Raw genomic sequence first — 15467 nt, 5'->3', positions numbered from 1 at the left:
GAGGAGCTAAAAAGCCTCCTGATGAAAGTGAAAGAGGAGAGTGAAAAAGTTGGCGTAAAGCTCAACATCCAGAAAACGAAGATCATGGCATCCAGTCCCATCACTTCATGGGAAATAGATGGGGAAACAGTGGAAACAGTGTCAGACTTTATTTTGGGGGGCTCCAGAATCACTGCAGATGGTGACTGCAGCCATGAAATTAAAAGACGCTTACTCCTTGGAAGAAAAGTTATGACCAACCTAGATTTAGCATATTCAAAAGCAGAGACATTACTTTGCCGTCTAGTCAAGGCTATGGTTTTTCCAGTAGTCATGTATGGATGTGAGAGTGGACTGTGAAGAAGACTGAGTGCCGAAGAATTGATGCTTTTGAACTGTGGTGTTGGAGAAGACTCTTGAGAGTCCCTTGGACTGCAAGGAGATCCAACCAGTCCATTCTGAAGGAGATCAACCCTGGGATTTCTTTGGAAGGAATGATGCTAAAGCTGAAACTCCAATACCTTGTGTGTGTGTGTGTGTGTGTGTAAAAAGATACAGAGAACAGATTGGTGGTTGCTGGAGACAGGGTGGGGAGACAAGGGAATTGGGTGAAGGCAGTCAAAAGGTGCAAACCTCCAGTTATGAGTTCTGAGGATGTAATGGTGACTAAAGTTAACAATACTGTAACCTATATTTGAGAACTGCTGACAGCAGATCTTAGAAGTTCTCATCATTTAAACAAAAGTGTGCAACTGTGAGGAAGTGGATGTTAAATAAATTGATATTTATAATATATACATATATCAAATCCCTATGTTGTACCCCTAAAACAAGCACAATGTTATATGTCAATCATATCTCAATAAAACTGGAAAAATATCTTGAGTGGTTTTAATAGCAATAATGAGTAGAGTACTCCTAGTCTGAACCACCATTAAACTGTACTTTTTTTTTTTTTTTTTTTTAAGGCACAGATCCTCTTCAGGCCTTGGAAACCCATTAATGTGATTCACTATTTCACACTGAACATTCAGTAGAACAAGAGCTCATTTCCTCTTTTCTAATTTTGGGCTTCTGCTAAGGTACCCAATTGTGACAGAAATCATCCTCTAAAAATAGTTTAGCCTCATTTTCCCCAAAGGTCTGAGTAGAACTCACTAGAATTTCCCTGGCTTCAAAGTAAAGTTAAACCAACTGCCTTCAAACCCCTGGTGCCATGTGTACACCCAAATATTGCTTTTTGCAAATTCAGAAATCTTATAAAAAACTCTTGAGTTCAGAAATCTCCTTGTAAGGGGCTCTTGGGGAGGATGATTTTTACAAACAAACTGTTATTACTTGAACTCCTACCTTGTCTGACCCTGAAGACTACCTCCAGAGAAACAGCAGAGACCCTGACCCCACTTGCCCCTTGCACATTTTTTTCTAACCATCAGTTCAGTTCAGTCGCTCAGTTGCGTCTGACTCTTTGCGACCCCATGAATCGCAGCACGCCAGGCCTCCCTGTCCATCACCAACTCCCAGAGTTCATATTTATTTTTATTTAGTCTAATTTTGTATGGCATTATGAAATGTGGCTAAAAGAAACAGGTATATTCTCAAATGACAGAAATGTTTTCCTACATCTGTATCAAGTAGAGGAATAAAAGAACAGGAAACAAGTGTGTATTAAATTAATATTTTAAGTGCTATTCATGTAGAATATTCCTAATAAATATCTTTAGCTTCTTATTAAGGAAGCTATATCAAAACACCACATTCCGCTTTAAAGGATAGCAATAAATATTTTCCTAGCGATAACAGAATCTTAGAAGGTGACCATTTTATCACTGGGGGACTATGATGAAATTCAGCTAAACCTCCCCAAACTTTTCTCTCTTATGAAAACCTCTCATATGGAAATAGATAAGCTTTGTGATGACAGTGGCAATGAAGTGGGGGGAAGATACTAAAGGACTGTGGAGAAAGAAATACAAGAAAACAGAGTAAGGAGAGTGGTCAGATTTGGGAAAACTCATGGGTTCTTTCACATCATTATGGAATACTGCTTCCTTTCCATGAGAAGCAGATGGGATTAACACGCTGTCATTAGTGCAGTCTATTGTGCTTAAATTACATCAGCATTTGTGGTGCCTTCCTAGAAGACAATGAGACTGATTAAACAAACCAAACCAATACCAAGTCCATATAAACAGGACTCCTGCAGAATCTTCTGCTCAAAGCTTTCTGGGATATTATACAGGTTTGCTTTCTATCTTTCTGTTAGAAAACAAAGAATATGTTTGCCTATTAGTGGATTAGTGAGGTAAGAAAGTTGTAGTTGGAGGTTGCCATTATACTTGCCCAGGTGATGTAAGACAATTAATTGTACATGGATTTTAGCACCAGCCAATACATTTCTACCCCAAAAGAGATGCTTGAAAAAGGACAAAATTCATTGTCTATTTGAAGAAATTGCCCAATTGTATTGCTTACAGATTTCAGCTATGGATTTCCAGTAAACACTCTGTGGCAAACTCTAAGATGAACGAAGCACTGCCTGTTTGGATCTCATAGATAAGGAAGAAGTTGGAACTCTCAGCAGAATGCTAGTGGTGTGGGTAATATGTAAATGTTTAATGCTGTAAAGGCAGATTCCCAGGACATACCCTCCTGAGACTGAGTCAGTCCATTTGGCATAGAGACCCAAATGTCTCTTCTTAATATTTAACCCAAGTGATTAAAAAATATTAGGACTATGAGTCTTACAAGTTTCATGCTTGACTGGAAGTAGAATTTTGGGCAAGTTTGTACTCATAACTAAAATACTGTGTGTGCATTTTATGTAATTCATATTGCTAGAATATGACATCTACTTTTTTTTTCAAAAACCAATGCATAATAAAGAGCTTCCTTAATATTATTTTAGTGACCCACGTTCTTTAATTCCATTTGACTGTTTTCACATAGTATGATAAAGATTACAATTCAAATTTCAGCCTCTGCGTTTTTATTTCTGGAGTTCTTGCTCTTTGTAACTAATTAATTTTCTGTAACTGTCACAGGGTTATAATCAGTCATTATGAATCAGAAGTAAAATTTAGTTCATGTCAGAAATTATTTAGGAGCTTTCACTTGGTTTCTAGGTTGGTAGAAGTTTTAATTAAATGAATTAGAAGAAAACAGGGAAAGTTCTGTTACTTTGGATTCTTCCATAAAGGAAGGTTTAGAAAGACTGTAATGATACCCAGCAATGCCACAAAGATTACTGAAGCTGTATGTCATCATTTCTTTAACAATTCCCATTTTTAGAATTTTATACATCAAGAGAAAAAAACAGGTTGTTCAAGATTTCTCATAAAAGAATAAAAAGAGACATTGACTTGTTGGATCATGTTTTTTGTAGCATATTTCATCTAGAAATACTTTGAAATTGACTTGCCATATCCTAGCTCAGTAACTTTAATAATTCACATCAGATAGGTAGTTTTTCATTATGAATAAATGATGTTTGGAGGGGTTAGAATAACTATAATTTATTAAGAAATACATCATATGTTCTCTAAACTAAATTGCTAAAGACCTTGATAAAACATGATTGGTCAAATTCAATCTTTCTGTTCAAATTGAGAGCTGTGGAATTCTTTAAAGTAGTGGTTCTCAGATTTTGGTGTGGCTAAGAGTTGCATCTCCAAAGATCTTTATTTTAGGTCCATGCAATGACATAGGAATCCACATTTACAATTCTGAGGCAAATAGTCTTCTGACCATACTGTACAAGTCGTGGGGAAAAAATATTCAAGTGATTGATGATTAGTTGATGATGGCTGGAAAATAGTTATATATAGGAAACGATGTTCTTGGTTAATCTGAGAAAAAGAAGGTAGAAGAGTTGCAGTTTTCTAAGAGTTAACGGAAGGAACTAGGATATAGAAAAGTAGTCACCAGTTATCTGTTATGTTTTCAAAGAAATGAGCAAAAAAGAAATAGCTTTAAACTGCAGTGAGTAAGCTTAAGATTGCGTGTGTTAATAGATACATTTTCCCAGCACTGGGATCCTAGTTTATCTCTTACGTGGATACCATCCAATCCCGCACTCCAGTTGACTTCTTCCTAAAGAATCTCTGCCAAAGCTTTCTTTCCTGCCAACTCACCCTTAGGAAATTTTTTTTCTTAATCAGCTATTCTCCACAATCTAGGTGACACGCCCCGCTCCACCCCTCTGGAGTAGTCACTATGAGAACAAGTTATAGTGAGATAATGAAATGTGAAAGGCTTTTCTTCTTTCAAGGAAAGCTTTAAACGGCAGATATCCTTTCAGATGGGCTTCCTTGGGTGGCACTAGTGGTAAAGAACCCACCTGTCAGTGCAGGAGACATGAGAGACCCGGGTTCGCTCTCTGGGTCGGGAAGATCCCCTGGAAGGGGATGGCATGGCAACCCACTCCAGTATTCCTGCCTGGAGAATTCCCATGGACAGAGGAGCCTGGCGGGCTACAGTCCATAAGGTTGAAAAGAGTCGGATACGACTGAAGTGACTTAGCACACATGCACCCATCCTTTCGGTTAAGTTCTTTAACTGCCTTTATTAGTCATTTATTGACACTGTAGAAGATCTGTGTGTAATTTAAGCAGCATTGGTGGTATAGTAGTGAGCATAGCCGCCTTCTAAACAGTTGACCCGGGTTCGATTCCCAGCCAACGCAGCGGGCTGACCTTTGTGACTTCTCTCGTGGCTTAGCCAGTAAGGAGTCTGCCTGCAAGGCAGGAGACCCAGATTCAATCCCAGGGTTGGGAAGATCCCCTGGAGAAGGAAATGGCAATCCACTCCAGTATTCTTGCCTGGAAAATCCCATGGACAGAGGAGCCTGACAGGCTACAGTTGATGGGGTCTCAAAGAGTCGGACATGACTGAGCGACTTCAACTCAAACAGAGATGCTCCTCGTGTTTTCAGTTTCACTGGGTACTTCGGAACTTCCCCGGTGGTCAAAGGCTACTCAGAAAAATCCTTCAATCAGTATTCTCTCATGTGTTTTTGGAAAGAACTGAAATCTTTTGTAAAAAGAGTATGTGGAGCTGGGACACGGAGATAAATAGTCTCAGATTTCGTTCTTCTGCTGTTTCTCTCCCCTCTCCAAGTCAGACCTCAATAGCCTCCATTTCCAATATTACTGTCTGTTCACATTCTATATCTGGCTGGACCCAAGTGTACTATGGAACTGTTATACCGATTTTTGACTTCTTTATTTTCCCAGGATGTTATAGTGGCCGTGGCGTGGAAAGACAGTACAAACTACTGCTAGGAAGAAATTCATGTTTAATTTATAATAAAATAACTATTTTTCGAAGAAAATTGACACAAGAAAGTCTATCTGTTCTGAGTAGTTTCTATAACAAAACCATAATTTCTGGATTGGTCACGTTTCAATAGAGTGTGTGAAAAGTAGAAATAATTCAACAAATGTACTTCTAAGTTTCGCTAATGTTATTGACCATATTTTGCTGATAAGAGTCTATCCGCCTGAAATTAAGTAAGGTCTGTAAAGCTGGATGAAAAAAGTAATAACAGTTCAGGACACTTTAGCAAGTTCCACCCTAACTTAATTGCATTTGTTTGCTTTGATTTACACTGTGCCCTTATAGACTGGTTCAAGAAGTCTATATTATTGTCAGAGCATGTATTAGTTAGGATGTTTCCAACTACAAGTCACATAATTTCCAAGTAAAAGTGTCTTAAGACAGTGAAGACATGTATTGTGTCACATGGAAGTCCCATGACAGGCTGATCCAGCAGCTTGAGGATCGTGTCAGGGGCTCAGGTTGTTTTCAGTTCTTTACCACTCTCAGCTTGTTAGACTTTGTTTTCAAGCTTTTCTCCTCAAAACTGAAAAACAGCTGCCACTGCCACTGACATTGGGTCCTCACACAACTGTAACCAAAAGCAGGAGCATGCTTCCCCGTCCACCTCTTGCAGAAAGAAGGAAAGCCGTGATGAGAAACTCTCACCTTCACCCCCTCAGCTGACTCTCTCGCTGGTCCCATCAGCAAGCGACTGGCCGACGCCCTTGTTAAACCTGAGTGGAGTGAATATCCCACATTTGCAGCCTTGATGGTGGGAGGCACTTTCACAGAAGACAAAAACTGGAAGAGCAACAGATAGGGAAAATTTATTATGTATTTATTATGTATTTCTACAGATTCCAAAAGCCCTCATAAACGTCTGCCAATGTTAGTCTGAAATTTTATGCTGACTTAATAAGTGAGTTTTACCCATTAGCCTCAACTTTAATAAATGTGTTTTCTTTTTGAAATTTACACACTAACTCAAAATGGGAGTTGCTTCTACACCGGGGCCCCCAGCCTCTGGGATCCAATGCCTGATGATCTGAGGTGAAGCTGATATAATAGTAATAAAGTGCACAATAAATGTGGTGTGCTTGAATCATCCCCAAACCTTCCCCCTCCCTGATCCATGCAGATGTTGTCTTCCACAAAACTGGTCCCTGGAGCCAAAAAGCTTGGGGACTGCTGTTCTATACAAATCACGTGTTTTTCCTTCTGTTGGTCTTGTTTAGTGGACTTACATAACATCCTCATTCTAAAGCATTCAGTTTCCAAAATAGCAGATACTTTCTGTTAGAATAATGAAGAAGGAAAAATTAGACAAAGGAGTGTGGGTTATAATGGGGAAAATGAGGAGAGGATAATAGGAATAGTAGAACATGAAGAAGGCAGGGGAGAAAAGGAGGGCTAGAGCAATGACTAATGTGGATGGTCTAATGCGAGAGTTCAGTTAACTAGGTCAGTTGAACTGATGGGCAGGATAAGCCACTGGGACGCTGGAGCAAACGGAAGGCAAGTGGAAGGAACCTAACCCTTTTTCCAGGCATGCATTTTGCAAGTTAGAATTTGCCTAACCACACTGCAGATGTGCCCCTAGAAATGCATGTTCATGTGATTTGGCAGTCGTATTCTGACGGCACTCCTTTATTTTTTCATTTAAAGATAATTTGCCGAACAATGATGTGTAAAATAATCCATCTAAATGTTTAAAGGCTCTTAACTTGTCTCAGCAATAGTTAAAGGGAGGAAATATTTAGGCTCTGAGTCTCAAAAGACCAGACTCCAAATGATTTGGGCTTTGTGAAGATTTATTTCTCTATGTAAAACCTAAACCCACTTTAGAAAAAACAGGTCACCTAAACCTACCACTATTGCTTGGGTTTGTTTTAGGACTAAGAGGTTTCTGTGCTTGCCTTTCATTTCACTCTCTCTCCGGGTTCTTCTACTTTATGGGTTTTGGCTGCAAGGCCGTGTCAGATTTACAAGTCCACCGTCTACTCTACCCTTGGAAACTGGAAATCTTGTTATGGAGGAAGAGAGAGACAGATGAAGTAAAAGTATAGAATTGGCTAGGTGAACATCTCACAGTACTGCCTTTTGGCTTCCCAGCTGGTGCTAGTGGTAAAGAACCCGCCTGTCAATGCAGGAGAGGCCAGAGACGTAGGTTCGATACCTGGGTCGTGAAGATCCCCTGGACTAGGAAAAGGCAACCCACTCCAGTACTCTAGCTTCCAAGGGGAGAGCAGGTGGTGGAGTTGGAATACCCTACCGCACTCGTGTACAGTGTCCCACACTGTGCAGAACAGGCTTAGAATAACTACACACATACCACCACCACCGATATAACGACAAAGGACAGCTCAGGACTTCCCTCGTGGTCCAGTGGTTAGGACTTTACCTTCCAGTGAGGGTGACACTGGTTTGGTCCCTGCTTGGGGAGTTAAAATCTGACATGCCCTTGCAGCCAAAAAAAAAAAACCCATAAAATAGAAGCAATATTGTAACAAGTTCAATAAAGACTTTTAAAAATGGTCCACATTAAAAAAAAATCTTTTAAATAAAACAATGGCTTAATTTTTTTTTCATATGCTCTCCTCACCCTCATCCTATTTTTATAGTTATACTATATCTACATTATGTGAAAATATAGCTTTTACATATTGTACTCTTTTAATTCTCATGAGAACTCTTAGCATTAGTTCTTCAGATAACTGTTTCAATGTCCACCACCAATTCTTCTACTGATGTCTATCTAATCATTTTGATTGTTTAAAACTCATCCTCCTCTAGATTCTTCAGGAAGGGCTAATGAGAACAATATTCTCTGAATCCTTGCATAATGATAACTGTCGTTCTGTGCCTTTTATGGTTGAAAGTCGGTTTTGCAGTATATAAAATCCTTGGTTTACATTTTGTTTCTTGTGTCTCTTAAATACGTTATTCCATTTTTTTCCTGGCATAAAGTATAGCTGTCAAAAAAACCTGATGATAGTCTACACTTTTTTACCTTTTAAGTCACTTTTGGTTTTGATTGCTAGAAATATGTCTTGGTGTTGATAATTCCGGGTCAACATTCTCAGCTACACAGTATGGTTTTTTTAAAAATATGTGACTTCGTATTGTTTTTTATTAAAGAAAATTTCTCTTTAATTAAAATTTTTAGTATTTGTTTTGTCCCCTTATTTTGCATTTCTTCTTCAAAAATTAGAGATAATATCCTGCTCATTGTTTCTCTTAGACATAACTTTGCAAGAACATTTGGCCTCAATAATTATCTGTTCCTCATTTTTATGTAAAAATGGCTTTCCAGAACTTTTAGCAGGAGACATGGCTTTGAGTGACTTTTCTAACTGCATAAACTCTCTCTTCCGTGGTTTTCAAGAAGTGTTAAGACTCACCTTGCTTTATGAGGTTTCCAGGTTCTGTTCCCTTCCACCACTTTTATCTGACCTCCTCTCTGTTCTCTGCCCAGCTCAGTTCTGACTCCACTCTCAGCATTTCCCTTCAGCGTGACCCTCCGTCCTGGAAGGCAGGTCAGTCTCTAGGGCAGCTTAAGCGCCTTCAGTCTTTGTAGCAGACCCCTTGCACTCACCACCTACCAGATTGGGCAAAACGTGCCCACTCGCTTTCTGATAAACAGCCCTTGCCATCTAGGGATTCTCTTCTCAAGTCCACTAAAGTCCGTCAAACTTCACTGCTTCTTTTGGCTTTTCCTGCCCACGTGTTGACACAGGATTCAGGTTTTGCAGCTGTTGGTGGTCTGCCCTCACTCACATGTATTTTGAAGTTTGTATGGGTGCCTTGTAGCCAAGCATCAGTATAAATGTTGTCCATGGGATTTTAAGTTTTGCCAAGTTGTTGTTCTCTATGCTTTTATGTTAAGATTTAGATTAAAAATGACACTGCTGCTGCAGTCATCTCCCTAGAGCCCACCACATAGATTTAAACTACTCTCTTTAAGTAAAGCCCACATTTTCACAAGAATTAGGAACAAAAATTATTAATAACTTCCTAAGCTTTGATAATTTTATTATAACTTCAGCAGAGTTTAGAAAATGTATTTTCCATGTTATAAAATCCTAAGAACTTTGGAGCAGTGTAATTTTTGTTTTACTTCTGGTGCAATTAAAGAGAGAACATTTCTTTGTTCCTGAACCAGTTAAAAATATTAGGTGCTCCATGTATTAATGGAGACTTCCCTGGTGGCTCAGACAGTAAAGCATCTGTCTACAGTGCAGAAGACCCGGGTTCAATCCCTGGGTCAGGAAGATCCCCTGGAGAAGGAAATGGCAATCCACTCCAGGACTATTGCCTGGAAAATCCCATGGACAGAGGAGCCTGGTAGGCTACAGTCCATGGGGTCGCTAAGAGTCGGACATGACTGAGCAACTTCACTTCACTTCACTTCATGTATTAATGGAAACCAACTTTATATAAACCTTGCCTATATAAACTATATATATATATATAAACTTGCCTATATAAGGCAAGTATAAGCTGATGATCAAAGAAATGATAATTTTCATTGTAGTAAAAGAGGTGTGTTTGCACAGTATTTTCATATATGTTATCTTATTTCCTCCTCAAAATAACTCTCTTAGGGTGGTACTATTATGAGTCCCATCTTTCAGAAGAAGGAGTTGAGCTTAGAGGACTTAAAAGACTTGTTTCAAGACACTGGCCTTGGGACTCTTAACCCGTCTATGTGTTTACTCGTCCTCTGAGGGCTCAGTTTGGGAGAGATCCCTGTGCAGCCACGTGGGAGGAAGTGGAAACTGCCTGGCAAGCTCTATGGTCAAATACTTCTTGAGGACCCATAGGGTGACAGGTGCTGCAGGCAGATCTCCCTCACAGGCTGGCTAAGAGCCTTGTAGCCGGAGACAGCAGCATTTGAACCTGAGTTTCTAAACTCCAGTGCCTGTGGTTTGCTTTTGCCTGCTGGCTAAGGTCAGTGCCAGCAGGGCGCTTTGTGTGGCCCGCAGCGCTTGGAGCGGCTCCATGCGGCATCGCGATACCTGCATGTTGCTGGACATGAGTTGCTTCACTCCGTGGCAGATGTGAAAGGACAGGGTCGGCACTTTTGCAGCCTGCAGCACAGCTCTTCCAGTGTTTACTCGGCCTACTCGGGACGGCAGAGAAGAGAATCCTGTCCCAACCTCCAGGCAGCCTCTCATTGCATGCTAATCTCTTATCGTAAAATCCATGCACTTTTTACTATTATTTTAAAATTTCTGTTTGTGCTGGGTCTTCGCTGCAGCACACAGGCTTCTCTAGCTGTGGTCCTCGGTCTTCTCTAGAGGTGGTGCTTGGCCTTCTCTCGTTGCCCAGTACAGGAGCCAGAGTGTGTGGGCTCAGTTGCCTCGGGGCGTGTGGGATCTTAGTTCTCCGACCAGGGATCAAACCTGTGTCCCCTTTTAATAAATTATCCTAGGAGAGAAGGGGACAGGCTGCAAGAGAATGAATGGTCCTGAGGGGAGCAGAGAAAATCTGGCCCCAGGGAATGGGCGTGCAAGCTCCCAGGAAAACAGTGGTAATGGGTCCTGGGGACCTCATTGCCTCACCGCCTGGAAGGCAGATTCTTCACCACTGGACCACTAGAGAAGTCCCCTCGTGCAACTTTTAAATTCTATTTCACAATATATCTGTGCTACTGAATACAAAAAGCATATTTTCCATACACATCAGGAAGCAAAATTTTTGTGATAAGGAGACATAGCCTGTTTTCGGATGGCTCTTAGTACCTCCTGGCACATTACATACTCCTAAAGTGCTCCTCAATTTGAACTCATAAGAAGAAATACAGACATGTAGACTGGGGCTCCATCTTGGGAGTTTGAAGGTTTTGCTAAACCTCTGGACTTTGTTCTGTAGACACTGAGGGTCCAATAAAGCATTTCAAGAAAGAAAGGGGATGGGTCAGTTTTGTCCTAGAGGAATGGTTCTGAATTTCCTTGATCACCATCTCTAGTAAGAAATACGTGTTACATGCCAATTCATAGGCACATTATATATTCAGTTCAGTTCAGTCACTCAGTCGTGTCCAACTCTTTGCAACCCCATGAATCACAGCACACCAGGCCTCCCTGTCCATCACCAACTCCCGGAGTCCACCCAAACCCAATCCATCGAGTCGGTGATGCCATCCAGCCATCTCATCCTCTGTCGTCCCCTTCTCCTCCTGCCCTCAATCTTTCCCAGCATCAGGGTCTTTTCAAATGAGTCAGCTCTTCACATCAGGTGGCCAAAGTATTGGAGTTCCAGCTTCAACATCAGTCCTTCCAATGAACACCCAGGACTGATCTCCTTTAGGATGGACTGGTTGGATCTCCTTGGAGTCCAAGGGACTCTCAAGAGTCTTCTCCAACACCACAGTTCAAAAGCATCAATTCTTCGGCGCTCAGCCTTCTTCACAGTCCAACTCTCACATCCATACATGACTCCTGGAAAAACCATAGCCTTGACTAGATGGACCTTTGTTGGCAAAGTAATGTCTCTGCTTTTTAATATGCTGTCTAGGTTGGTCATAACTTTCCTTCCAAGGAGTAAGCGTCTTTTAATTTCATGGCTGCAATCACCATCTGCAGTGATTTTGGAGCCCAGAAAAATAAAGTCTGACACTGTTTCCACTGTTTCCCCGTCTATTTGCCATGAAGTGATGGGACCAGATGACATGATCTTAGTTTTCTGAATGTTGAGCTTTAAGCCAACTTTTTCACTCTCCTTTCACTTTCATCAAGAGGCTCTTTAGTTCTTCACTTTCTGCCATAAGGGTGGTGTCATCTGCATATCTGAGGTTATTGACATAAATAAAAATTTGATGAAACTTTATTCACCTTTATATTGTCCACCCTAACCTCGTTCATCTAGGAAAAGTTAATGCAACCCACTAAATTGGTTGCACACCCCCTACTGCAGTGCACTGCACTTCAGGTAACCAGAGAATTTACATACTTCATTAATATTTCAAATGAAACAGAACTGTACTCATTAAGAAACACTTTAATGATTCTTCCAGGAGGGTTAGAGAGGTTACTGGGAAGGAAGAGGCAATGAGGTTCACAGGACCCATCTACCCATTACCTCTGTTTCCTGGGAGCCTGCACGCCCTTTCCCTGGGGCCAGATTTTCTCTGCTCCCCTCAGGACCATTCATTCTCTTGCAGCCTGTGCCCTTCTCTCCTAGGATAATTTATTTCAAACAGAACCTTCTCCAATCATCCCACTTGAGAAGACCCGTAAGTGGGAGAGAGTAATCTCTGTCTTGAACTTTAACCCTCTCCCAGGTAGAGAACACCTGAGGGCAAAATGTAGCACACCGTGAAGCCGTTGGCATTAGTTTGCTAAGGCTGCCGAGACCAGGTACTGGCGACCCGGTGACTGACACAACAGAAACAGATTTTCCCGCAGCTCTGCAGGCTACCATTTAAGACTAAGATGTCAGCAGGGTTGGTTTCTTCTGAGGCCTCTCTCATTTGCTTGTAGACGGCTAACTTCTCCCTGTGTCTTCATGGGATCTCCCTTCCGTGCCTGGCTCTGTGCTAATCTCTTATAAGGAGACCCAGTCGGACTGAATTAGGGCCCACTCATAAGACATCATACGTGCTTAATTACCTCTTTAAAGGCCCAATTTCCAAATACAGTCACATTTTGAGGCACTCGAGTTTAGGACTTCAACATGTGAAGGGGAGACAAAATTCAGCCTGTAAAAAATTAATGAACAGAAATCTCAGTTAAGGAGAGTCGAGAGACCAGAAGGGGGAGCTCTCATGCCCTCGGATGAGCCCAATAGGAAGAAGGAAGACTTCCTTGGTAAGAGCCCAGCCTGACAGTCAGAGCTCACCCGCTAAAAAGCCATGGACTCCCTGTTTACTATACCTGCTTGCCCCGCACTTCTTCCCCCTATATAAGAGTTCTCCTCTCCATTTTGGGGGGCATGAGGCTCACCATGGTTGCACACTGTGAACTGCAACTCATTGTTAATACTAAATAAGCCCATTTTTGCTGGAGAAATAACTAGCAGTCTATTTGTTTTAGGTTAGTCCATAGCACCATTGATGTTTATTTTTTATAAAGGAATCATTTTCTATAAATGACTTCATAAAGTCATTTTTATGTTCTACAAAGTAAATGCCAAAACACCAGCATTACAAACAACATCACAGCTATTCTCATAATATAATGAGTTCAGTTACTTAATTGTATTCTGGATAGATAGATTTTCCATTTTAGTGCCCCCCCCCCCCACCCCAGGAGAGTCTTGGGGGCTACCAACTTTACTTTTTTAAACAATAAGAAGGTTTTAGTTTTTTATTTTACTTAAAATAAAAAAGTGCTGTATACATAACTGCTGCCCAACTTTTCATCTTACCCTTGACTGGATGTCCTTAACACATGAAAAAACAAAATTGCATGAAGAGCTGGTAAATGGTAATTAAAGGATTTCAGTAAAAGAGAAGAGAAAGACAAGAAATCTTTTATTTGGGATTCACTGGGCTGACTGAAAAGAAAAAATCTGACTAGCCCTTTCTCTCTTTGGGAAGTTCAGCAAGAAGCAAGCCCAGCAGATCGGAATTAGCTCAGAGGGAAAACACTAAGAACAGGAGCAATGGGACATGAACTCTAGCTAAGCTCTGGTCTGATAAGCCACTTCTCAGCCAGGAAGCTCCTATGATTACAGATGGACTGGGTGTCTCCTGCCCAGGCCTGCGGTCCACAGACGGGCCCTGCAGCACCTGACAGGGCTCTTCCTCGTCTGCATCCTCTGCAGCGCCAGCCCACCTGCCTCTCCTCCTGCCTCTCACCTCTCTGTGGAGTTGTGAACACTCCCCAGCTTCTGCCTCTGAGCTTCCCATTTAACATTTATTTCAGGAGGCTGCTGCGGGTGGGGGCCAGTGCCCTTGTTTCCCATTGGTCAAACTTTCTAGACTCCCCACTCTATTCCTTGGCCAAGTCCTTTTCAGCTCTCTGAATCTGTACTTCATTCTAGAGATGTGATTGTTCATCAAGATGATCTCTATGATTCCTCTTCACCCTAATGTTAAATGAGTCTATTCTTCAGTTTTACACTTTCATGCAGATTAAAAAGAAATCCCATGTACAATTACAAAAGAAACTCAATATAGATGCCGTTGCCAAACAGATAGGAGGAGAAAAGTACCACCTTTCTTCTTTAAGCTTATTTTAGGTAGAAAATTTAAGCATACATCACGACTGAAGCGACTTAGCAGCAGCGCAATTACCTATGGGTCTTCAACTTGCTCCTTTGTTCTGCCTTGGGCCACTCATTTATAGAGGCAACTCTGAATGAGTTCACTGCTGGAACTACATGTAAGCTGAAACATTCTCCTTCAGTGACACTGGCAGGTTCACCACTAATTATCAGGCTAACTCAATTCAGTTCAGTCACTCAGCCATGTCAGACTCTTTGCAACCCCATGGACAGCAGCACGCCAGACCTCACTGTCCTTCACCATCTCCTGGAGCTTGCTCAGACTCATGTCCATTGAACTGGTGATGCTGTCCAGCCATCTCATCCTCTGTTGTCCCCTTCTCCTCCTGTCTTCAATCTTTCCCAGCATCAGGGTCTTTTCCAATGAGTCGGCTCTTCTCATCAGGTGCCCAAAGTATTAGAGCTTCAGCTTCATCATTAGTTCCTCTAATGATATTTCCTTTGACTGATTGGTTTGATCTCCTTTAGGATTGACTGGTTTGATCTCCTTGCAGTCCAAGGGACTCTCAAGAGTCTTCTCCAGCACCACAGATCAAAAGCATCGATTCTTTGGCACTCTGCCTTCTTTATGGTCCAACTCTCACATTCATATGTGAGAAAAACCATAGCTTTGAATTTAGTTGGCAAAGTGATGTCTCTGCTTTTTAATATGCTGTCTAGGTTTGTCGTCGGGCATATAATTCACATATAATCCTGAAAAATGTCATTTAAAAAATTCAAAATGACTATCTGTGAAATGGCATTATCAGCAATGCTTTGCTTTTCAAAATTAGAATTGCTAATGAATTGTTTTCTAATGCTTTTTTGTATGAAATTAAAAGATGCTTACTCCTTGGAAGGAAAGTTATGACTAACCTAGATAGCATATTGAAAAGCAGAGACATTACTTTGCCAACAAAGGTCCATCTAGTCAAAGCTATGGTTTTTCCAGTAGTCAT

Source organism: Budorcas taxicolor, chromosome 2 (genome assembly GCF_023091745.1).
Source record: "Budorcas taxicolor isolate Tak-1 chromosome 2, Takin1.1, whole genome shotgun sequence".
Taxonomy (NCBI): Eukaryota; Metazoa; Chordata; class Mammalia; order Artiodactyla; family Bovidae; genus Budorcas; species Budorcas taxicolor.
The sequence above is the reverse complement of the archived record's forward strand: the minus strand, read 5'-3'. Positions refer to the sequence as shown.